Source organism: Lycorma delicatula, chromosome 8 (assembly GCF_047948215.1).
Source record: "Lycorma delicatula isolate Av1 chromosome 8, ASM4794821v1, whole genome shotgun sequence".
Classification (NCBI taxonomy): Eukaryota; Metazoa; Arthropoda; class Insecta; order Hemiptera; family Fulgoridae; genus Lycorma; species Lycorma delicatula.
The window spans coordinates 112,691,537-112,716,558 of record NC_134462.1 but is presented as its reverse complement, the minus strand read 5'-3'; the positions used below and the strand labels follow the sequence as shown (position 1 = coordinate 112,716,558).

Here is a 25,022-nt window from a genome sequence, read left to right as displayed (position 1 = left end):
ATTCCAACAAAGTATTAGCAATTCCACAATTGGAAACAGTATTACCATATACACACATTTTTGATAGACGTCTTCTGATTTACAATTCTCCACTGATTCTTGGCAGGTAAAATTCCCTCATTTTTAGAACATTTTTTAGCTGCCATAATCCACGTATCAGTCTTTCTTACACTGATCCCCAGTAATGCTATCCATAATAAAAGTATGCAAAGTAGATATGTTGAAGGACAGTACTGGTAAAATATTTCTTGTGCGGTAGAATTTTTTAGTACATAAAAGCTAATAGCTTTTCACTTTGTATGTGCAAATGATAATTTGTCATCTACCATCAACCCTAAGTATTTAATAAAATTCACCCGAGATGATTGATCAGTTGCATTTTAATTGAATATGAGCTCAATCACCATTACGGTATATTATTGGAGCTAATAAGTTGGAAGCAGACGATAAAAGTTAGACATTGGGTTTTTAAACCAGATTTAAATGTTTTAAAGGATTAAGAGCTAATGTATTGACATAAAACTGTAAGCTTAAATTTACAATCTATAAAGATTTTTAGATGAATGTACTAGAGCAGTATCACCTGCAAAAGTTGTAGTTACCATAAAATTTATGCAAAAATTGGTCATTAATAAAGATTACAGATATAACAGGTCCAAGAACAATATTCATTAAAAATCGGAAACGTTACCATTTACACATTATATTTTTAATAGTAGGCATAAACAGTATAGTGGTTTATAATGTTACATTGATTATTAGCAAGTAATTCCCTCATATTTTTAAAATGTTGAATTTTAGCTGCCGTACTCTACACATCTATCTTTTTGTGGCTGAGAATTTTTATGCCATTTTTTGTATAATCTGTCTGAGAAATAATAATGCACAGCCCAACTGTTATCCATGGCTTAAAATAAATAACAGATTTAGATTGATTAATATACCCTAATAAAATATGTAAAAAGCTATTAACCTGAAAATCAATATTAACCTTTAAAAACGGTATATATCGGTATGTAGTTTTTATGTTCATATATTTTTTGGTTATTGCTATAGCGCACGTATAGTATCTTTTGTTAAAGCTTACAATTAGTAGATATCGATAGTCTAGGTTGTTTTCATTTTATGATACGTATTTTAGAGAATAATCGATTTCAAAATTCCGATAATCTCAGATGTAAACAGAAGCGTGTTCTGTGCATTCATGGTTATGTTTTGGTTACTCCGTGCGTTTATAAGGGATTTTTTATAGGTATAATATTATTTTATGAAATTAGAGTTTCAGTTATAGTGTTAGTTGTAGTTTTAGTTACCGTGATCCGTAAAATATTCAGATTTATTCGTTAGTTCGGTGTTTTTTTTTCTACAATGTCCGAGCCTAAAATGAGCAGTTTTGCTGCTTTTTATACATAAAGATTTTTAAACTTCAAATATAATGGATCATTTGATGCCATCTTGTGCAAAATAACATTTTTCTCTTCTTCAATATAAATGAGACTTATAACATGTGAGGTATACATTTGCCTTTATTTGTTTAAAAGTTAATGGAACAAATTAGAAATGACAATCTTGTATTATATTAATAAATATTTTGTTCCTAAATAAAATTACTAAAGAAATAGAAAAATAAATAATTAAAATGTAAAACCCACTTACCAACAATATTTTAATGTGTCCTAGCGCTTTCGGAAACGAATTCCATCTTCAGGAACTTAATTTTTTTTTTTATTAATTAAAATTTTGTCGTCAGGAGTAGAATTGTTATATAAAGTGTGTAAGATATATAAAGGTGGTCGTCATGTGTTAAAATTGTGTCAACTTAATGTCCTGTCATAATGAATGTCTCTACCGTAATGGTAAAATGGGAATGACTGGTATGGTCAGCTCACTTTATAGTTATTGTCTAGTACTTGTTCATATAATTTATCATTTTCAAATCTTGTTTGTACATTTATTAATAATCGTTATTAAGATATATATATATATATATATGGTACTTTTCTAAGTTATTGGTAATGTGTATATTATTTGAAAAATCAAGAATGTTAATAAAATTATCTGGTTTATAATTATGGTTGTTATTTATAATATACTTAGCAAAATTACATTTATCTATTTGACTTTTTTTTTTATACCATTGATATGTTTTCTCGTATTCTAATTGAGAATGACCGATTGGTCTTGCCAATGTATTTTAATTCACAATTTGCACATTTTAAGCTATATATGCCTTGTTATCTAAAATTATTACTTTAGATGGATCTGTATTATTTAAATATTTTATTATTAGTTATATGTGCAGTTTTTAAACCAAATAATTTAAGTATTCTGTTGAAATTTCTATAATTTATGTTATACTTGATTTTAGTGTAGGCATTATCACCGTTGCTTTTGTTTAATTTTATGTTATCTTTTATGAAAATTTTGTATTTTATTATGTAATTTATCTATTAAATTACATAATTATAATTAAAAACTGCATACTAATTGAATGAAAAACTAATGTTTTATTGGTTGTTTTTTTTTTTAACAAAAAATGCCTAATCAGTTTCTTCGTATAAAAAATTTTGTGTTGTTGGCATTTCTTAGTTGCTAAACCTGTGGCAACCAATGCCTGTTTGGAAAGCAGTAGTGTGTTGATAAGAAAAAAGGGGAAAGATTTCACACTTTCCATGATCAGTACTAGATTGTGAAATGTATTAAAATTATTATAAGAAAGCCATGTTTACTAATTATATCTGCAGTTTCTGGTATTATTTAATACTGTAGAAGATTTATTTGTTTATATCTTGCTTCTCTATGCAGTTCATTCATTAGTTTGTGAAATGTATGTACCTGATATGTTATTATTATATTACTCCAGGTCAGAAAAAAGTTCCAATTACCATTACATTAGCTTTGCAAACCTTGTAGCTTTTAGTTTTACAGAACTCCCAGCTTACTAGTTAGTTCTACAGAATAAAACTTCTTAAATAATTACAGGTTTTTATATTTTTTCCAATTTTGATTAAAAAGTAACTAAAAATATATTTCAGAATAGTGGTAGTGGCTTCAGAACACTTTGTTTCAGGGGATACTCCATAATTTTGATTGTTCAAAGGAAATATTTTTACATAATTTTCTCATCTACTGTTTATAATATATATTTTTCATGAAATTTCTGAGAAACAAAAAATTTATTACTTGAAAAAAAAACACAATATTTGATTAATAAAAAAACCGTTCTCTTTTTTTACTATGTCTAAAATGGGATAGAAGTGTTGTTACTACTAGAATTGTTTAAAATAGGGGAAATCCCCTCTTTTATTAGGGGCAATTTGGAATGTTACCAACCATATTTGAAAAGTAAGTATCATTAAATTATTAAAAAAAATTATAAATTGATTTTTGTTTTTAATTTATTTTAATTTCATCAACTGCAGCCTTAAACTATTTTATATAGTTTCCAACTTTCACAGATGCATTTATGGAAACCGGGTACCAATTTTTGAATAGTCTCATCTTAGGTATAGCCACTTTTAAAGCAAATATTTCTGTACTGTTCTCTTGTTTTCATTATTGTCCTTAAAATAAAAGCTGGTTTTAATTTACATTGCCATGAAACACTTATATCTCTTCACTATTAAAATTGTGGCTTAAGTCTTCCTCCCTATACTTCAGCAGAATGGTTAATACTTGCCAGCTTATTTAGTTTTGTGGTGCCGAGCAGGCACCTTTGGTATCTTGCATGAACACAACTTTGAGTTGCTCAAATGGTATGACACTATTTCATAAAGAACTGTCCTTGAAATTTCAGGAAAAGACAAGACAAGGGAGGAAATAATGAACCAACTGTTCTTAAAAGCAAAAATCAGTAATCACAAATGACTGCCTTGCTATGCTTATTCTCCAGCTCTCCGTTGAATTTTTCTGGCCCATTTTCTTAATTTTCTTTCACTCATGGGGGTTTTTGATAATATATTTACATATCTTAACAATGATGAATTTCAGCCATTGTCATATTTCACCCATTTCTAGTAAAAAACTGAAATTTATAATTACATTACCTTACTTAAAAAATATGGAAAGTTGGTACACATGCATAAAATGGTCATTGCAATGCTGTTTTGGAGATATTAAATGAACTTTCCAAAAAATTTTATGTATGAAATGTGTTGGTACAGATATCATACTGCGTGCTACTGAAGTTAGAATGAAATATTATGCATGTATGGCATACTGGAAATTAAATTTTATTGCTTGTCATTGTATTAAAGTTAAAAGAAATAATGTATTAATTTTAATTTGATCAGTACGTTTATTAATAAAAATGTTGTATATTGTGTTAAGTTTTAATTTGTATTTAATGTCAACATACATTTTTTTTTAAAATGTTACACACTGGTGGAAAGGTGTTTAATTTATCATATCTGTTATTACTTATGTTGATGTTCTGTAAATACAGGTTGGACAGATGGCATTTAATGGTGTTAAAAAATTGAACAGAATACAGTCTGTTGTGTTTTATTCAGCGTATCATACAAATGAAAATCTATTAATATGTGCGCCCACTGGTGCCGGTAAAACGAATGTTGCTCTACTGACAGTTGTACATACAATTCGACAATTCATTGATAAAGGCGTCATTCAAAAAGATAAATTCAAGGTTATAATCTTTTTTATGTTTTTTAGTGTAATATATTCTTCTGATATATTAAGTAAAACTTAAAAATAGTAATTTCAAGTTTTCTATTAATTTTGTAAAACTTCAGTAATTTAGAGTATATTTAAAAGGGCTTTCTTCCTCTAGAAAACTCTTCATGTGATATTACCATTTTTCATTTATCTTTGTATCTAAGTCAGGAAATGCATCTCTTGGAATATTAAAGTAGTTATTCTAGGGAAAAATCTTTTTGACAAAAAATAAAAGCTACTGCATAAATTATGTTTAGATGCTAAAATCTAATGCTTAGGTTTATTATATATTTAAAATTTGTATATTTATGGAATTCTTTGCAGCTAACGATAGAAGATATTTTTCACACGAAAAAGTAATCTCTCACATGAAACACTGTCCTGCTCCAGTATTTGGGCTGATCCTTTATGCAGGATGATAATTTTCATCAGCATTAAAATATTTGTTGCCATGTTCCTTCTTTATGTTGATCGTTAATTTATAATTGAATAGTTAATGTATATAAGTGTGAATTAGTGTTTTATTTATGAAATGGATGAATTTGTAGGAGAGGGACACAAGTAATTCATTATATTTTAATAAGGTGAGAGTTTGCCCAATGGTTCAGAAATTGCACTGGAGTAACTTTTGTTTGTTGTTGCTGTATTATTTTTTGATTGTAGTTTATTCATTTTTAGCAATTCAGTTTTATAATTACATATTTTTTCTGGAGTTATTTTATCAGTGAGAGCAGTTGATAATCTCAATATTGAAATTGTTTTATCCAAATCATAGTGAAGTTTTATTTTATATTATTTGAAACATTTTGTTTTAATTTGTTTCTATAACTTTGATTTGTATTTGAATGTTTGGCTTATATTACGTAATGCTATATATAAAGCTGATAGTTTCATTATTACTCATTTTTTGTTGTCAAAGGTGTGTGTACTTCTGTTAACATAGTTACTACTATTTTGTCTTTTGTAGTTTAGTTTCTCTTTCAGGTTTTTTAAAGCCTGAAATTAAGTTGTTAATTATCATTATTATTCTCAGACTCATGAGGGTAATGAACACTGCAGGAGTCCAGCGTTGGAGCTCTCTGGCTAGACGGTCAGGCGAGCAAAGTGAGCCCTGACTGGCTAGTTAAATATATTTTTTTAGCATATAAGTTGAATAGACTCAAGGGGATACATTTTTTTTATGTAGGCAGCTCCAAATCTGCTTTTAGTGTTCTGAATGAAGTTAAAAAACTAGGTATTCAGGAGTTCTCTTAATTTTGTGAACTTATTTAATAGAATTAAAGAATTAGTATAATAGAATTAAGTATTTAATTATACTTATTTAATAGAACACAGTCATTTAATGTTAACACTGAATAAACGTTTTCATTCGTTATTTAAAAGTAAGCAGAATATATTATATTATTATATAAGAATAAAAGATTATGAATTTTTTTTGGTTATGTTATGAAGTAGATTGTTTATTTGGAAAAACCTAAATATTATTTATTTTTGGTGGTATTGATAAATGTATTTAGATTCCTAAAATTAGTATCAAGATCACAATAAATTTAATCAACTATTAAGTTGGAATCGTAGCACTATCTAAAAGATAATTCAAAAAATGAATGATCAAATGATAATTCAAAGATTTTTTTTTTGGTGGAACTTTCAAAAATTACTTGAGTGATATCTTTTGATGAAATGATTATTGAATTATCTTCAGTTGTAATTCTTAATTATTAGATATGATGTTATTATTTGAGTAATGATAATAATATTTAAAATTATGAACTAAGAGAAAAAATTGCATCTGATTGTTTATTGAGAGTAATCAGATTTTAAGGTCTGGGACTCAGAGTGGAAAATAAATATACTTATTACAGTTACAAATTCCTCTTAATATTGTATCAATTTAAATAAATTGTCCTGTGCAATTATTATTTTTACATTAATTAAATATTATAATTATTTGTAAATTTAATTTGACACCTGTTTCAGTACCATCAATATATTTGTAAAGTATATTTCTTATAAATAGAATATTCATATTCTCATTCTCTTCAGTTTCAAATGCTGGTCTCTGTGGTGCGAGCCTTTCATCCAGAGGGACCGGGTTCAAATCCTGGTCAGGCATGGGATTTTCACACAATAATTGTCATTCATCTCATCCTCTGAAGCAATACCTAATGGTGGTCTCAGAGGTTAAAGAAAATGTACTCATAGTTGATTTTATTTTGTAAATTACATATATGTCATCCACATATCTCATCCAGAATTGTATTTTATTTTGTATGTCGTTTTTAAAATTTATCTGTATAAATTTCAGCCTTGACTACTGGCAGAAGCATTCCTATTGATATTCTTTTGTTTCATATAAATTTACTGTCAAAAGTAACATATTTTTGTGTTATATGTTATCTGTTTTGGTCACTACATTGTTCACTTCTAGAAAATAATGAACCACTAGGTAATTCATGATCTTAAGGTAGTGTAATGTTCATAGAAATTTCATTCTGTTATTGGGTATATTTACATTTTGCAATGTTGTTAACTATAATTTTACTACTTTCAGAATAAAATATTTATCGGTAGAACTGATAAGATGCTTTTTTTCATTTAAAACTATTATTACTGCATTTGTAACGTAATAAGTTACAGTTAAAAATTAAGACTATAAATTAATAAAGACTCAAAAGACATCTTGCAGTTTGTAAATTCTGTATTTTTACATATAATATATTTATAATGTGTAACACCTGTATATTTTAGAATTTTATTTGATAAAATTAATAATTTTGAATTTTATAATGTTTTGCAGATAGTTTACATTGCTCCAATGAAAGCATTAGCTGCTGAAATGACTGCAAACTTTAATCGGAAATTAGGACCATTAGGGGTTCAAGTATGTGAATTATGCAGTTAATTAAGGCAGAAATATTACAAACTCAGATGCTTGTTACTACACCAGAAAAATGGGATGTGGTTACAAGAAAAGGAACTGGTAATTTTCAGTTATGATTATAGCAGTTAAATATTAAACTGACTGTCTTTCTATTAAACATTTATTTCTTTTTTTTAAAGTGTTATTCTAATAATTTTCTTTTTATTAACAGGTGATATAGCACTCACAAGTCTTGTTAAACTATTAATTATTGATGAAGTACATCTATTGCACGGTGATAGAGGTCCTGTTGTGGAAGCCCTTGTTGCTCGTACATTAAGGCAGGTAATCAAACAAATTATTGGTAAACAGATGTGTTTTTTTGTAGATTAAAGTTTGAGTAAAGAATGAAAAGGATTGATTGTTATTTGTATTTTGCTGTAACATACCACAATAAACAAAGTTTACCTTTTCATTTTTACTGCTTATTAATTTTGGGCTCTTTCCTGTACTGTATTATTGGCAAAAAAAATTACACATGGTTTTTTATGGATTGATTCTTGATGCTTTTAATAATATTAAAAGTTAAGATAAACAAAAAAAAGTATTATTAATACTTTTAATATTATTTTTTGTTTCTTCCATTTAACATAGTAAACAAAAATCAAAAACTTTTCTTGGAAGGTGATTTTGAAGGAGGTGGGGAGCATAAAAAGCAGATTTTTTTTTAATTTTTAAAACTTTTTAGTTTAGTTAATTAAACATGTAATGATAATTTTACAATAAAAATTTATCATAAATTACCCCCTCACCCCAAAAAGAAAAATCTTAGAAAACTTTTTTTTCTGTAAATTACTTTTTCACTATATAAGAATAAATAACCAATGCCAGGAAATTATTACAACTTTGTTGTCAGCTTTTTATATAAAAATTTATATAAAATGCCTTTTTAAAATTATACAATATTTGTTGTATAAAACATCTTTTGTGAAGCAGTTTTTTATAGTTGTTACTTTTAAAATTATATTGAATAGGAAACCTATAACAAAATAAGCAGTTTATTATTAAAATGTAAATAAAAAATTGTTAAAAACCTGTTCGTATGTAAATGAAAATAAATAAAAGTTTCTGGTTAATAATATTTTAAATAACTATTTATCACATCTAAAACAAAACAGAAATATCACTTTATACAAAATTAGAATTGAAACAAACAAAAACAATATGACTATGAGCAGCTGACTGTTCAAAAATGTAATTTCATAATTTTTTCAAGGTAGCAGAACATCTCAGAAACTTATTAGTGTTATTTCTGTGAACTCAAAGTTATAATCAAATAAAACAACAAAAGGAGAAAATTAACAGACATGGATTAAAGTCAAATTAAGTGGTGAAGACAGATTCTGTCAATTTCATTTGAAGTTGAGTAAATGAGTGAAAGAATTAAAGTATTTTTTCCTTTGTGTGAAAAATTGAATTTAAAGAAATAGAATTTGTTAAAAATTATGATGATTCTTCATCAAAAATATATGTATAATAAGCAACAAATACATGGATACATTGCTGTTGTGTAGCATTAGTGTCTTGTTTTTCCACAGTTAAGTTGTTTTTTTTTTTAATTTCATCAAATTCATTACCAGTAAATAATAAATGGCTTTCATTATTCTTTTGGTTTTATTGAACAGACTGTTAAAGACACTCTTATAATATAATAAAAAAAAAACAACTGTGATTATTATAGCCCTCATGTTTGAAATGCTTCTACATGCTGTTTGTGTCTAAGAATTTGTGAAACTGTGTGGTTGCATGTAATTCCCTCCATAAATATTTTGCTGCAAATTTTTATAAAAACAGTTTTTTTCCATTTTGAAACAAAATTTCACTTGCATTGCTCCCCAAACTTTATATTTAACTGAAAAATTTCCTTAACAGTTAGCATCAAACAGAGTTTTGCAAACATTATTTCTCTTCTGAAAGATAATAGTGGTAGAGAAAGGCGTCTGTGCTTGAGTTTAAATCTAGATTTCCTTCTAACAAGTTATTTACAAGATACCATTTGCATGATTCTTTCTCTCGTTAAATATAGTACTACTGTAAATTGCCATTTTCTTAAACAAAATAGTTGGTTTCAATTGATACAAACAAATATTTTAGGTTTCTGGATGCTTTTAATGTCTTATAAAAAGTTCAGACCCCTTATAATCCATACAGAGCGAGTCAAAATTATGGAAACCCCTCAACAACTTTAAAACTGTTCCAGAAGAACACTGTAACTTTCAGCATAATGTATCAGTCAACTACTTTACCTTTTGACAAGAAATAAAATTTCAGCCCCTTCTTGGCAGATAGTAAAAGTACTGTAACCTAATCATGCTGATCAGCTGATCATTGATGGTCTCTTACCATTGTTGCAAAAATGAAGTTTACTTCATTGTATAATTTCTTTTAGAGTGTTTCATTATTATTCTCTTAGTTTCTTATGAGAATTCATTGTGATCGGTTGGATAATGATTTTGACTTCCTTTATTGCATTTATTAAAGGTTATTTACATGTTTTTTTACGTTCTTTGTAATTGTTTTTTATTGAATTTTTTCTGTACTATCTGTAACATTACTATTAACTTGTCAGGTAGTGAAGAGTAGAGAGTCGCACTTTTAAGAATGAGAGGCTTTGGTAATAGTTAGGTCTTATAATGAAGAGTTTATGAGTTGTTCAATGCAACATTTAATAATCATAACCATATTTCAAAGGGTACAATGTCAAAAACCATCAAATGATTTGAAGAAGTGGAGAGCATTAATAATAGCAGAAAACCATGGAGGCCTAAATCTACAACAAATAATAAAAAATCATTAGAGATTATGCCAGAATTTATTGAGAATCCTCATTCCTCAACATGAACAGGAGCAGGAGAACATATTAGCCAAAGTTCAGTGATTTGAACATTAAAAAATGAAATTTCAAACCCTTTAAAATTCGTCTGGTGTAAGAACTTAATGAAGATGACTTACGATCAAACACTTGAGTTTTGTGGAATTATGATGAACAGTATTTGTGCAGATCCTAATTTAGCAATAGGGCCACATTTTTTTTGAATGGCAATGTAAACTGTCATAATTGTTAATACAGGACTGATTAATGCACACACTAGTATCGTGAGGCACAATCACAGTATCCAGTCAAAGTAAATAAAGTTAATGTTTATTTACAAAGAAATAAAGTAAATGTATATGAGATATTGTTGGAGAATTATTGATAGGGTCTATATTTATTGATGGACATTTAAATGCAGTGAATTACGAGACTTTGCTTCTTGTCCATATCATTCTAAACATTAAAAATGTTGTTGGCCTCAACTTCTGAAATATTTGGTTTCATCAAGATAGTACTGGTACCTTATTTTTGGTTTTCAGGTTCGTGAAATTTTAAATGCATTTTTTTTTTGTGGAAGATGGATTGGTTGAAGGGGTCAAATAGAATGGCCAGCAAGATCACTTGACTTATCACAGATTACTTTCTGTGGGGCCACTTAAAAAGTGTTGTTTATCGTAATAAGCCCCAAGATATTGATGACTTACGAAGTAGAATTCGAGAATTAGCGCAAAATATCACTAGGGAAACATTGAATAATGCATTATCATCCTTTTACAACTGACTGGCACACTGTCAAGCAACAGAAGAAGGACAATTTGAACTTTTATTAAAATGAAATATAAGTAAATAAGCAAACTTTGTACTTAATAAGTAACTTTTTTAAAAATAAATTTATTTATCCATTTAATCAAATCTCTATAAATTTATTTATTTGTGATAACAGTTCCTCGATAATTTATCAATATAATTTTTTTTTTAAATCCAAACTTTATCCTGCTGCTATTTAGGGTATAGACATGGTACCAACCTTTTCTTTATACAGTTTTCTTTCTTAAAGAGACCTTTAAAATGATGTATTACACAAAGGATGTTATCATTTAAAATATCGTGAGTTGGCCCCAAGAAAAATTCTGTTTCTCATCAAAAGGTAAAGTAGTAATTGACTGATGTCTTATCCTGAAAGTTACATTATTCTATCTGGAACAGTTTTAAAGTTGTTGAGGGATTTCTATACTTGTGACACGCTCTGTATTTTGTAACACAAAATTGTTTTACTCATGTTGAAGTTCTTTAAATTTAGAAAGATGATAATCTTAAAACATTGAATTCAGCTAGTTTCTGAATAAAAGAATTAATGCATGAATAATACCTGTCGATGTTTCACATCTGTTTCTGAATAATACATGTCAATTGTATGAAATATATTCATTTATACATTCTTAATTAGAGAAGTTTGAACTTTTAACCTAATAAGAAAACAAGTTTTCTTTATCAGTACATGTCTGACAATAAACATGTAAGTGTGGCTCTGATAGATTCATAGAATCTGTAGAAACTAACTGTGAAAATGCAGTCGGCTAACTGTATAATTGTGAAAATTTACTATGTCATCGCTGTCAATATATTTTCATTATTGAGTTGTTAATATTTAATGCTCAGTTATGAAATGAAACAAATGTTTGACAATATCAGTAAATTAATACAGTTTGTTGAAAGTAATATGACTATCCTATAAACATATGAAACTAAAAATAAAAATAATTGACCTTTTAAGAAAGGTTTATTCTTTTAGAAAGGTTAAGACCTTTTAAGGAAGAAGAAAATAAATTCTCTGATCTCCAAAATGGAATGGCTCATCTCACCCTTTTATTCAGAATTTCCTGATTTGAATCCTAATGAGCTATGATGTTTTTCATATACTATAAGATTTTTATTTAATATTCCCCCATGTGTTAATTATCTACACAAATAAAAAAAATTGAATTTAAAGAAAATCTAAATCGGTAAGTTAAAAAAAATTTAATTAAATTAAAAGAAAAATTAAATTTTAAGAAAAGTTAACTATAATACTAGAGTGATGAACTACATATAATAATGTACTGAGTAAATATATATTATTTATTGCATTATTTTACCATAGAGCACAGTTTGTTATTGGCATAACTGTTTAGTACTCATTCACATGCTTGCTTATATCTTTTCAGGAAGTTTAGTTTGTTTACTTCTGGATTCAGGTCATAATAAATTAAATTTATTATGATAAATTTCATTCCATTTCAAATAACTTAAGTTATTTTAAATTGAATTTGTACTTCTACAATTATTTAAATAGAAGTCTAATTTGTTCTTACATTTTTTTCTAAATCAGAGAGATTTTTCAGTTTCTAAATATGTTTTAAAGTTTAGGAAGCTCATAAAAATGTCTTTATTTTTAATCCATACTTTCTATGATTATGAAATAATTTAAACAGTATTTTATGTGAAGGTATTATTTTTAGGTTGAATCCTCGCAGAGTATGATACGTATTGTTGGATTATCTGCAACACTCCCAAATTATTTAGATGTTGCTAGATTTTTAGGTGTAAACCCATATGTTGGACTATTCTACTTTGATTCACGATTTCGTCCTGTACCACTTCAACAGACGTTTGTTGGTATCAAAGCTATGAAACCTTTACAACAGATGCAGGATATGGATAATGTTTGTTATGAAAAAGTAGTGTCTATGGTACAAAAAGGACATCAGGTAATATAATTATTTAAACTTAAATTAAAACATGTAAAATAAGATCAATTTCTACATATGTATTTCTTCAAATTTTTATTCCTCATTTGATTGACTTATGGATGATTCAAGGTTTTGTATTGGAAAATTTGTTTTGTAACAATTCAAACATTTCATTTTTTCATAAGAAAAAATCCTGAAAATTAAAAGCAAGGTGAGTTATGCATACATGGACAATTTAAATACAAATGTGGAATGAAATGTTTGAATTGTTACAAAACAAATTTTCCAATACAAAACCTTGAAATTTGTATTTAAATTGTCCATGTATGCATAACTCACCTTGCTTTTAATTTTCAGGATTTTTTCTTAAGTTATTCAGAAATATCATTTGTGACATTCATATGTACAAAGGGCATTCAATAATTAAACATTTTTAGTGAAGGAGACACTTAATGCAGGGGATTGAAACCTATGTAAGTATTAGTTGGCAATCTTGTGAAGAGCTGTTTGATTAATATTTACATAAACATAACCTCTAAAGTCTTAGTTAAGATGGCATATCTGCTCGAAGAAAGTACTTTCGAAGAACACCATTCTGTGATCTGATTTTTACTTTTGGAAAGTGTACAACCATCAGAAATATTCTCTTGGATGAACAAACAATATGGCAGTAGTTGCATGAACTGTGCGAGTTTTTACGCATGGGTGGAAAAGTTTAAAAGTAGCTGCAAAAGCGTGACCGATGAACACCACTCCGGGTGTCCGGTAACAGTGTCGACCTCAACGTTAGATTCTCATATTGATTCAGTAATCCAAGAAGACTGATGACTTACAGTTGAACAAATTGCTGATAAATGTCGAGTAAGTGTAGGTATAACTCATTCGATCATTCAGAACAAACTGAACTACTGTAAGACTTGTGCAAACTGGATTCCCAGAGAGCTTACCATTCATCACAAAGCTGAGAGATTTCACATTTGCAACAAACTCAAAAATTGTTTCAGTAATGAAGGTGGTGCATTTTTGGACAGATTTTAATATGTGATGAAACTTGGATACATCATTTTGGGCCGGAGTCCAAGCGTCAAAGCATGCAAGGGAAACACCCTGAATCGCCTGCCCGTAAAAAATTCAAAACACAACCATCATCGGCTGGTAAGGTCATGTTAACTATCTTTTGGATTGCCGATGGTCTGATTTTCTGTGATTATTTGGAGGGGCAGCGCACTGTCAACAGCCTATACTACTCATTCATGATAGAGAACAAAGTCAAGCCCGCGTTGAAGATAAATTGTTTAGGACGGCAAAGGAAAGGCATGCTTGTTCTTCCAAGGCAATGCTCAATCTTATATGGCACAACTGATGCTGGAAACTATTGGCAAAGTGGGTTGGGAGCTCCTACCTGATCCTTCTTATAGCCCTGAATTTGCCCCCTTTGGAATTGTATGTGTGAAGCTTTGTGCGGCATCAAGTTCAATGATAACAAAGCGGTAAAGAAAAAAGTACAAAACTAGCTCTGAGATCAAGGTGAAGAATTCTTTGCTGAGGGGATAAGAAGACTCATAAAAAGATGGGACAAATATAGAGAAGTTGGTGGGGATTATGTGGAAATGTAGACAAAAAATTGTATTTATTTAATAAACTATTTTTGCTATATAGCTATTTGTCTGTTTAATTATTGAATGACCCTTATGATGATGCTTGTTTATGTTTAAGCACAGAAGAAGAATTTTTCCAATCCTTTATTTACAAGCATGATCAGAGAAGAAAGCGATAACAATTGTTATACTGTAGCTTCTGATGATAATGATTATCAGGAATTAGTGGGGGGATTATACAATTAATTATAGTTACAAAGGTTGTACACAGCCAAGCTGACTTCCCAGAGTATTTGGTAAGTCTACTCTGAAGTAAAGAAAATAAAATTTCTCAGGAAAATCTTTTTGTTTCTCTCAACATATGTATTCTTTCAAATCTATACATTTAGTCCAATGATTCTCAGTTTTCTTGAGACACTATCCTTCTGATGTGATTTATGTAAATCTTCAAAATAGGTGCAGGCTTAGGCAATAACTTCATCATTTCATGCAAACCATTTCTTTATCACTCACTTTCCAGCAAGCATATCTTCACATTTGCAAATAGATAATAGTTTGATAATAATGCACGGCAAATAGGTGAAATGAAGAAGAATTTTGTAACATAATTTAAACAGTTTTGCTACTGTAGATGAGTGAGGTGGTGCATTGCCCTGGTTGAAAAAAAAAAACATTTTTTCATCAAATGTGGAAGTCTTTTTTCTTTATTTCCTCACTCAGACAACTCAGTAAGGATGAATAATTTTGCCCGGTTATCATTTTATCTTTCTCCAAAAAGTCAATGAAGATAATGCCATGACCATATTAAAAGACTTTACTGCTAATGGAATGGTTTTCACCTTTGGAACAAGTTCTACAACTTTTTACATTAAAAATAAAAAGTATTTTACTTTTATGTAAAATATTTTATGTAAATCTGAATGTTTTGACTGTACTTTGTTACAGATCTGTTTCTCAAATGAAACTGCAAAAATATTCTTCTCAATTGAAACAATCCCAAACCATGCTTAGAAATATTTAATTGTTCACATATTTTGTTAATTTGTGATCAATTGTGGCTCATCTTTAGGCAGTTTTCACTAGTATAGAAATTTGTATGAAATATGATGCACTTAGCCATTTGAAACACCTATTGCTTAGCAAGCTCATGCACTTTTAATCTTATATTCTCCATTACTATACCATGGATTGTGTAAAGGCCAAATCCTGATTTATGCAACATGAGTGTAGATTTTAATGGGATAAGTCAGAGCAAATATCAGTAGATTTAATGGCAGAAATGTTTGTCAATAATTCAATACTTACTAAATAGTTGAAATAATTTTGTTTGATCTTTAGATTGTACTGCCGCACTACCATGTAATTGGCCTAAGTGTATAGCAGTTATGCCAGCTACTAGCACAAACATTCAGACCAAACTGAAAGTAACTGCTTATTTAAATAGATTTCAACCGGGTTTCTGTTGAATTATAAATTAGCTAATCATGTTAAACACTAACAAATCGATTGAAATATGTTACTTATCTATCTTCAAGAATATTATTCTTAACAAAAAAATATTTTAAAAAATGAACAAATTTTAACGGCGAAAATCAAATTTATTAGTTCGTATTAGTTGCTTAGTCTGTTGCAGCCATTCAAGTTAGTCGTTTCCAGAAACACTATATCTTCACACAAATATTTTTAAGAATTTCTTTTTAATTCATCGACCTGTATTTCAAGTATTAAGATTTATTTTTTTTGCATGAAAATTTCCTTACTTGTGCCAGTTTGCTTTTGTATATCTCCCATTACTTTGTTCAATGCGTGCAATTTTACTACCTAAATTAAAAAATTGCCTCACAAATGGTATTATTCTTTTTTTTTTAACCCTCAGGACCACCGTTAGCTATTGTTTAAGGGGATGAGATGAATGATAAGTTGTGTGTGAAAATGCCATGCCTGACCAGGTTTGAACCTGGGACCTCCGAATGAAAGGCCGAGATGCTATCACTTGTGCCATGGAGGCCGGCTCTGGTATATTCCCGTATTTTAATTTTTGATTATTTTCCTTTCTTGAATCATATCTTGCCCCTTAGTACCTTTTCTAACTCTTTTTTGATTTCTACTCAAAGAACATTATCATCAGTGAATCTTTTTTTCCTTTGATAGTTTATCAGCTTCAGCATACAACTTGCGTAGCAGTGGGAGCAAGCTAAATCCTATCATTACTCTTTTCTTAATCAGAGCTTGCGTTTCTTCATCTCCTACTCTATTACTAATGCTTCTTTTTATACACGTTGAAGTGTAAAGAAATATTGGTCTAAATATTTATTTTCACAAAGGAGCTATAATAGCCTCCCTAGTGCCAGTCCTGTTTCTGTAACCAAAATGATCTTCATTTAATACTACATCTTCTGTCACTTGTAGATAACTGGTTAAAAAACTATTAAAGGGAGATGAATAGTAAGTGATAACTTGAGAGAACATGGTAATGAGTTTGTTCACATTTTGAGTTAGAATTTCTTTTTGTTATTCTTTTTTAATGTATTTTAAAATTTTTTAACTTATCTTTTTAATAATTTTTTATTGTAGGTTATGGTTTTTGTTCATGCACGTAATGCCACCATTCTTACGGCAATGATTTTAAAAGAAATGGCATCACAAAAAGGTCAGCTAAGGTTGTTTGAGCCAGAAGATGGACCTTCTGCTGGTAATGCAAGAAAAACATTTCAACGAGCTCGGTCTAAACAGCTTGCAGAATTGTTTCAGGCTGGATTTTCAGTTCATCATGCCGGATTATTACGTAGTGACAGGTGACAAAATTGTTTGATTTTTATACAATTAAATTTTTTATTTTGATAATTTATTTCATTATATTATGCTGTTGATCAACTTTACAGCATGGCAGTTGGTCGTGCTTGTTGTCAGGCTAGTCCTGGAAAAGTATCGCAGGTTAAATGCAAATAACAAAAGTGTATTGTTTATATAGGTGTTAAAATTTAATTAAAAGTAAGTGCCATGATCTTACAATCTTTGAACACATGTTATGTAACTGTATTAGAATTATCATGATTACTGTAATTAAGTTTTTACTGTAACACCTGCTAGTATTTAGAAGGTTGTGATTTTATTTTTTTACAATTGACCATTAACTATTTAATGGTATAGAGTATACAGTTGGAAAAAGTTAACCTTTTATAGAATAAAATATCTAATCTTAATAGTAAAACAGAATTTTAGTTTAGAAGTTAAAGTAAAAACAATACAGTTTAATAGCTTAATAAATAAAAAAATTAAGTAAATGTGAAAAATAATCAATTAACCTTGAACTCAACAGTAATATCAATACAGTTGTGCTTTTACCATGTGGACATTGTGAAACTATGCCGTGCATTTCCTTAAATTTTTAGCCAGGTATTTGATACCATAAAATTGTGACCATTGAGCCAGAAAGCAATTTTTAGCATTTGATTCCTTAGTGTTCCATAGCATTTGAACATTGGACAAAAATGACTACTGAAGATCTGGCTTGTCCAAACTAGTTAAGTTAGTTTACTCATTGTCTGGCTTGTTTATATGTGATTAAAATTGTACATATATTAATGATGACTACCCAAATTTTTTTAATATTGCCTACCTTTGACAAAGTTGTTTTTAGAGTATACTCAATTTTTTAACAATTTGAGCTTTCATTTTTATTTGCATTCAGATCTGTATGTATTAAGTACCTTTTCTTTTATGGATGTTCTAATCTATCTTGTGGACAGTAAATGTAACTAATTTCTAAGTTTCTTTCACTATTGTGTGCTTTCACAGTTGTTGTCAGTTGGTATACCAGTTAGTGTTATAATAATGGCTTCTCACATTTTTTTGTGAACAGGCATGTTGTATGGAAGGGAAAAGTATGCATTTCATAAAAGTAAACGTCTTCTGTAGGATAGGTTACTCTACCTGAATAATTGAATAAATCAGTGTAAACAAAAATAGTGTGCAGTTGTTATGAGCAAATTGTATAATGGTAACATTAATTTTCACACGAGTAAAATTGAAAAGATTGTGTCAGTTACTTGATGGTGGGGTCATTATCCTCTCACTTCATTGTTACTACAATTGCCCAGGTGTTAGAACAACCTTTTTGGAATTTGTTATACTTAGACAACAATTCCTAAATAAACAAATAAAAGGATTCAAGGAAATTTTAAATATTTTAACTTTATCAGGGGTGTAAAAATCATTGTATAAGCAAGGAAGTCTGATATAAGTCAGTTGGACAAAACTTATGTGAATGTTGTCAAGAATTAAGGAAATCAATTGTGTGAAATATTAATCCTTAAAAGAAGTTTTACTGTGTTATCTATTTTACGATTAAGGCAGTAGTTACTTTACTGGTAGAGTAAGGTGATCTGTAAGAATAGAAGAATAGTTAATTAGCTATTTTGATGTGATTATTTGGTGCAGGAGTATATGAGGGGGACACAAAAATAACTAGAATTTGTACTTTGCATGTAATCTAAACATAGTTGTGAATTCCACCTCTAGCTGTAGCAAGCTTACAATGTTCTGCGATGTTCTTTCAAATGGCTTTGTTCTGTATTTTTTATAAGGCATTTCGTGGTGGTTTTTCTTGATACTTATTAGAAAAACATAGAGTCCATGTTAAGTTTTGTTTCCTCTTTGGGAAAGCAGCTGCTGAAACATTTTACTAGTATTTAAAAATACTTTTAAAGAGGAAGCTTTAAGTAAAACAATAGTCTGCAAGTGGTTTTTGTGTTTCAAACACAACCACTTGAAGACCAACCAAGACCTGGCTAGCTTTTCACAATTAGAAATGACAAAAATCTTGAAAAAGTTTGTAATAGAATTATGAAGATTGTTGTCAGACTGATAAACAGAGATTTCTGAATTGAGTTGTACGAGTATGTTTATGAGTTCTTGCCAATAAATTTTAATAGGCGATTTGAATTTGGAACACGTTGTAATATTTGTGTCTCAGCTGCTCATAAAAAATCAGTTTTGTTAATGTGTGTTATGATTTGAAGGATGAACTTCAAAATGGCTCATACTTTCTTTCTAAAGTTGTGGCAGGTGATGAAAGCAGGTGCTACAGTTATGATCTGGAAACAAAACAACAATCAAGCAAGTGGAAATCATAGAGTTCACCAATAACACAAAAGCATGGCTAGTTTGATCAAATGTGAAGACAATTTTGTTTTGTTGAACAGGATTGTTCACATAGAATTTGCTCATGCTGGACAGTGAATCAGCATTTCTACGTGGACATGTTGATAAGATTTTTTGAGACAAAAATGCCTGGTGATATGGGAAAGTAATTATTGGTATCTACACCATGATAACAGCTCTATCCATACTGCTCTATACTCCAAACAGTTTTTGTTACAAAATAAGATGACCATTGATCCTCACCCTCCCTTCTCACAAGATCGTACTTCATTTGATTTTTTCCTTTCCTGTATATGAAGAAAGAGTCCAAAGGAAAGCATTTTTGTGCCATGGAAGAAGTCAGAGATAAATTATTATAACCTTTGGTCAAGTATTTAAAAAAAAGAGTTCCCAGTATTTGGAAAACTATTAGGTTAAGGGCAATTGAGTTACATGATAACACTTTGAAAGAGATTAAATTTTCAGAAAATTAAAATTATTGAACTTTTTTTTTAATGATGATAGTTATTTTTGGGTACCCTGTCATATATGCTTTGACATGAACAGTTGGATTTACCACGATGGATATGTTAATTTCTTAAATTAAGAGTTTGATTAATTTGTAATGATGTGATACTTCATATCTTCTTTTCAAAATTGTGTAATAGTAGGATTTATTTTATGTCTTTTGTTTAATTTCCTTAATTTTTAAACATGTACTTAGTTTTATAAATAAATTTTCCTATCTTACTATTTATTTATTAGTGCCATCAATTTTAAACCACTATTATTAATGAAACTGTAATGAAAATAACTTTACCAGCTAAACCAATAATTTAGTTGGTTTAGTAAATTTTTATCGCCTGAATAGATGTTTTATTTACCAATAACTAATAATAAAGACAGAAAAAAATTATAAATAAACAATAAATACCTCAGCATTTAAATTATCTGCAAGACAGGCAGTGAAATTACTTTCAATAGGAAACTGATTTGTCAACAACGATAAATAATGTGATAATTTATCATGAGATGTTATAATAATACCATGACCTGACGTATCAAATTGAGGTCTGCCAGCACGACCAAATATTTGCAACACATCCAATATACCCAAATCAACAAATGATCCATGTTTTGAATCATACAACTCTGTTCCCTGTTACATAATAAACAAAATACAAATTATCTCAATTATCTATTATCTATATATTATTTTTTATCAATATATTATCTATTATACCTCAATTATCTTTTCACAAAAAATATATATACATTTTTTATTTTTTCATTTATTTTCTAAACCACTCACTCTCTAGTTCCACACTTACATTTATTTCTGAATATAGGCTGTTACAATATATATTGCATTACTTTTTAAATTCAATAAATAGGGTACTTAATTATTAAATGGAGATATATTTGATATATTTTTTTTTAATTGCTGCTTTAAAGTAAAAATTAGATTAGTAAGTGATAATGTAATAATTATGAATCAATGAACACAAGGAGATCAATTGCAAAGCTGCCGTTGCAAGTAATAATGTAATACTCCACAATATAAATAAGATATGAAATGGGTGCAGTTTAGATCAATAGTGAAGAGCAGAATACTGCATAATATGGAAATTTGGGCATCTCATTAGTATAAGAAAACTGAATGCATTCATGTTGGTTTTTTAAGATTGTTCACTTTGGCCGCACCACACCCAAAAATTTTGTTAGAGCAAAGATGGGAATCTCATAGATCAAAGTTCAAGTGAATCACAGAGTGCAGAAATAGTTATTGAAGGTGAAAACAAATAGCTGATAATTGACTGCCAAATATTTATTTGAAAATGTTGATAGTATTGAATGAAGATTGGAAAGGCAGTGTGGTTTTAAACTAGTTAACATATCTGAAAGAAACATGAAAGAAGGTGGTTGGCTGAACACATTATATGAATAGAATATTTTAAATCTCAGAAAAGAAATATTAAGATTAAGAAGCCTATTTTACTCAGTCTGTAGGTGATGTCAATAGTATTAGGTAGATTTCATAAGAAAGCTACCTATTGTAAAGGGTACCATGATTTGACTTCTGGAAAATTTTGACATATCTTTGCGTTTCACATCCCCCTGACCCCAAAACCACCGTCAGTTCAAAAGTTTATATATATATTTCACTTTCTTGTGGACACGATAACTGCCGTAATTTTGTGCCAATCACTTTCAAACTGTTTCTTAAAAATAACTCATCCCAAAATCTCTGTCAAGTTTGTTAATGGTCAAAATCAAACCATGGCGATGGAAATGGGGGGAGGGGCTTTTTCGAAAAAACAAAATATTGCTATAACTTTCTTAAAAAGTAAAATATCGAATTTGTTTAAAATTCCTACTATTCTTTAGATACGGGCCTAAAACTTATGTAAGTGAAGTTTTTTGGTATCACCAACCTTTGGCCCAGGAAGTGGAAAAAATGGTAGTTGAAGACAAACAAAATCATACCTCCCTTAATAGGCACAGTATTGAATCGGTAACAATTTTTGATATGACCAACCCTTACAACAATGGATGATCAAAATGTTGCTGTAATTGTAAGAAGATGGGGCTTGTCATATGCTAAACAAGTGAAAAGTTTTTCAAATGCAACCATTGTCGTATTGAGTAAATTTGAAGTTTTTCTTAAATTTAAGGTGGAAATCTTTTTTATCACCAGAAATCTACCTCCGCCTTCTGGCGTGCCGAAAGGGATTTTTGTGAATTCAAATTAAAACCCTGATTATCAGTTATGGAATGTTCTTGGAGTTGGGAAAAGTACATAAAATTAAGGGTGTCCAGTCTCAAAAAAAAAATCTGTTGGTTAACATAGGATGCCAAAAGCTTGTAGACCTCAAATTTATTTGAAAAGGCAGTTATATAATTTTGAGGGTGACAAAAACTGCTGTATCTGTAATATGCAAGAGCTTGAAGACACATTTTTGCTGGTAAGTTCAGTTTATTCTACGCTATAATCAAGATATACTTGAGCCTTTTGTTAATAAGAAAACCCAAAAGAAACTACACAGTTTTTGTTGTGAAACATAAAAGGCAGCTTGACTTGTGTATATGTATATTAGTGAGGCATTAAATCAGTGTAATTGTTTGTTCTCCGTTTAGTACTGTTATATTTATTTTATTGTTGATTTATAATAATGGACAAAAAGGGAAGAATGAAAGAGGATTTATGAATTTAAGTTGATTGTTAAACAGTAAAAGGCTTTAAATGGAGATTATTAGAATGAATAAATAAGTTACAATATAGTAAGTACATAAAATGATATAAGTTAAACATACTGCATACTCAGTTCCTTTTACAAATAAACTATTACTATCATATTATTAGTATAATTATTGATATTATTATCACTTTTGCAGTTCCAATTTTTCTATATCAATTTTTTTTAAGTATAAAAATTAAATAATTGTGTAAATTTGTACAAAACATTTGCACATTTGTATCTATCTTTTTTTATAAGATCCCTCTTCTTTTTAGTCTATCATCAAATTAATTACCGATTTACTTGTTACAAGGAGTATAGTGTTTTAGGTAAAATGGTTTACTTTTTACTTTTTCACTAAATTGAATATACTAATGTGTATCAATGTGACAAAGCCCACTGAAATGATGCATATTCGGCCTACAAATGGTACCTTAATTCTCATAGAAAGCAACTTATACTGCTAATTTCTTAGTTTTTTTTGTTTTTTTTTATATTCAAGAAGTAAGGAACCCAGCCTTTTATGCAACAAATATGCCAATATTCATTTTCAACCCAACTTATCAGTAAATTAAGATCCTGAATATCTGAATATGGATCAACCCACAGATTTGGAGAAGCCCTTAGAACATTGAAGAATTTAATATTTAAAATTGTGCAATAAGTTACCACAACTAATTACATTATTTTACATTAATCAACATTATTTCATAATAATGAATTGTATTTTAGTTTTAAAAAAACTGACCCGAATTATAACAGCGTGAGCAGGAAGGTTAACACCCCATGCTAATGTTGAAGTACAAACTAGAACTTTTATCAACCCTTCACCAAAATATTTCTCAACCATCGACCTGGAAAAAAAAATAATAAAAGAATGTATATATATATATATATATATATATATATATATATATATATATATATATATATATATTATTATTTATAAAATATATTCACATAATATGTTTGAACAATTTTCATATAATCTTGCAATAAGCCAATCACTCTAAAGTTTTAAATGAAGAAATTTTAAAATTTAAGTAGCTTTTAATGATCTGGACTGAAAATTAATTTATTTAACTCTCTAATGCCAACAATTCTATAGTCTTCCTTGTTATGTAAAAATTATACTTTTGATGCTTTTTTTTAATAATTTTTTCCAGTATGTAATTATTTATTCATTTAAGAAAGATATTCTATTCAAATTATAATATAGTATTGTAACAAGTAGGCCTAGGCCTAATCTTAGACCAATTTATCCCTGGAATTTGTAATTTTCGTGATGTTAGCCTGCCTCATAAATGGACTTGTTATTATTATTCATACTTTGTGCTCATATTCTGAAAAAGCAGGAGTGTAAATTTAGATTTTGATATTCATTGTCTTAAAGAAAAGAAATTCTACAAACTTTCTGTTATGTATTTTTCACAATATTAATGTTAACATTCAAAGTGTTGCATTTGTGTACATATTTATTGTATCTTCTTTTTTTTAAATAAATAAACCAAACATATTTTGGTATTGCATAACTAATACTTATAACTTGTTTATTTATCACGAATGTTCCATTTCAGCAGCAAACCACTTTAGTTTTTTGATTTGAGAAAGGAATTTTTGATCACCATTTTGTTGTCTGCAGTTACAATTAGTATTACATTTGATGAAGATTTAAATTCACTAATTTAATCGTATTATTTATATTCACATTTTTTCAATGTGTTATGATTAACTTCTTTTTAATATATACGTGATCCTGGAAGTTAATTGTTATGATAGGTATTATATACCATTATAAAATATATATAAAAAAATTTATTATTGGTAGGAATAATATAAATTACTTTAATAATTACCATCAATAATTAATCAAATTACCATATTATTAAGTGAAAAGGACTT

At 28.7% G+C, this 25,022-nt stretch overlaps 1 pseudogene; it reads left to right on the top strand.

The window, feature by feature from the left end:
• Positions 1-1,176: 1,176 nt before the first annotated feature.
• LOC142329514 (activating signal cointegrator 1 complex subunit 3-like) overlaps positions 1,177-25,022 on the top strand; it is a 38,144-nt pseudogene continuing 14,298 nt past the window's right edge.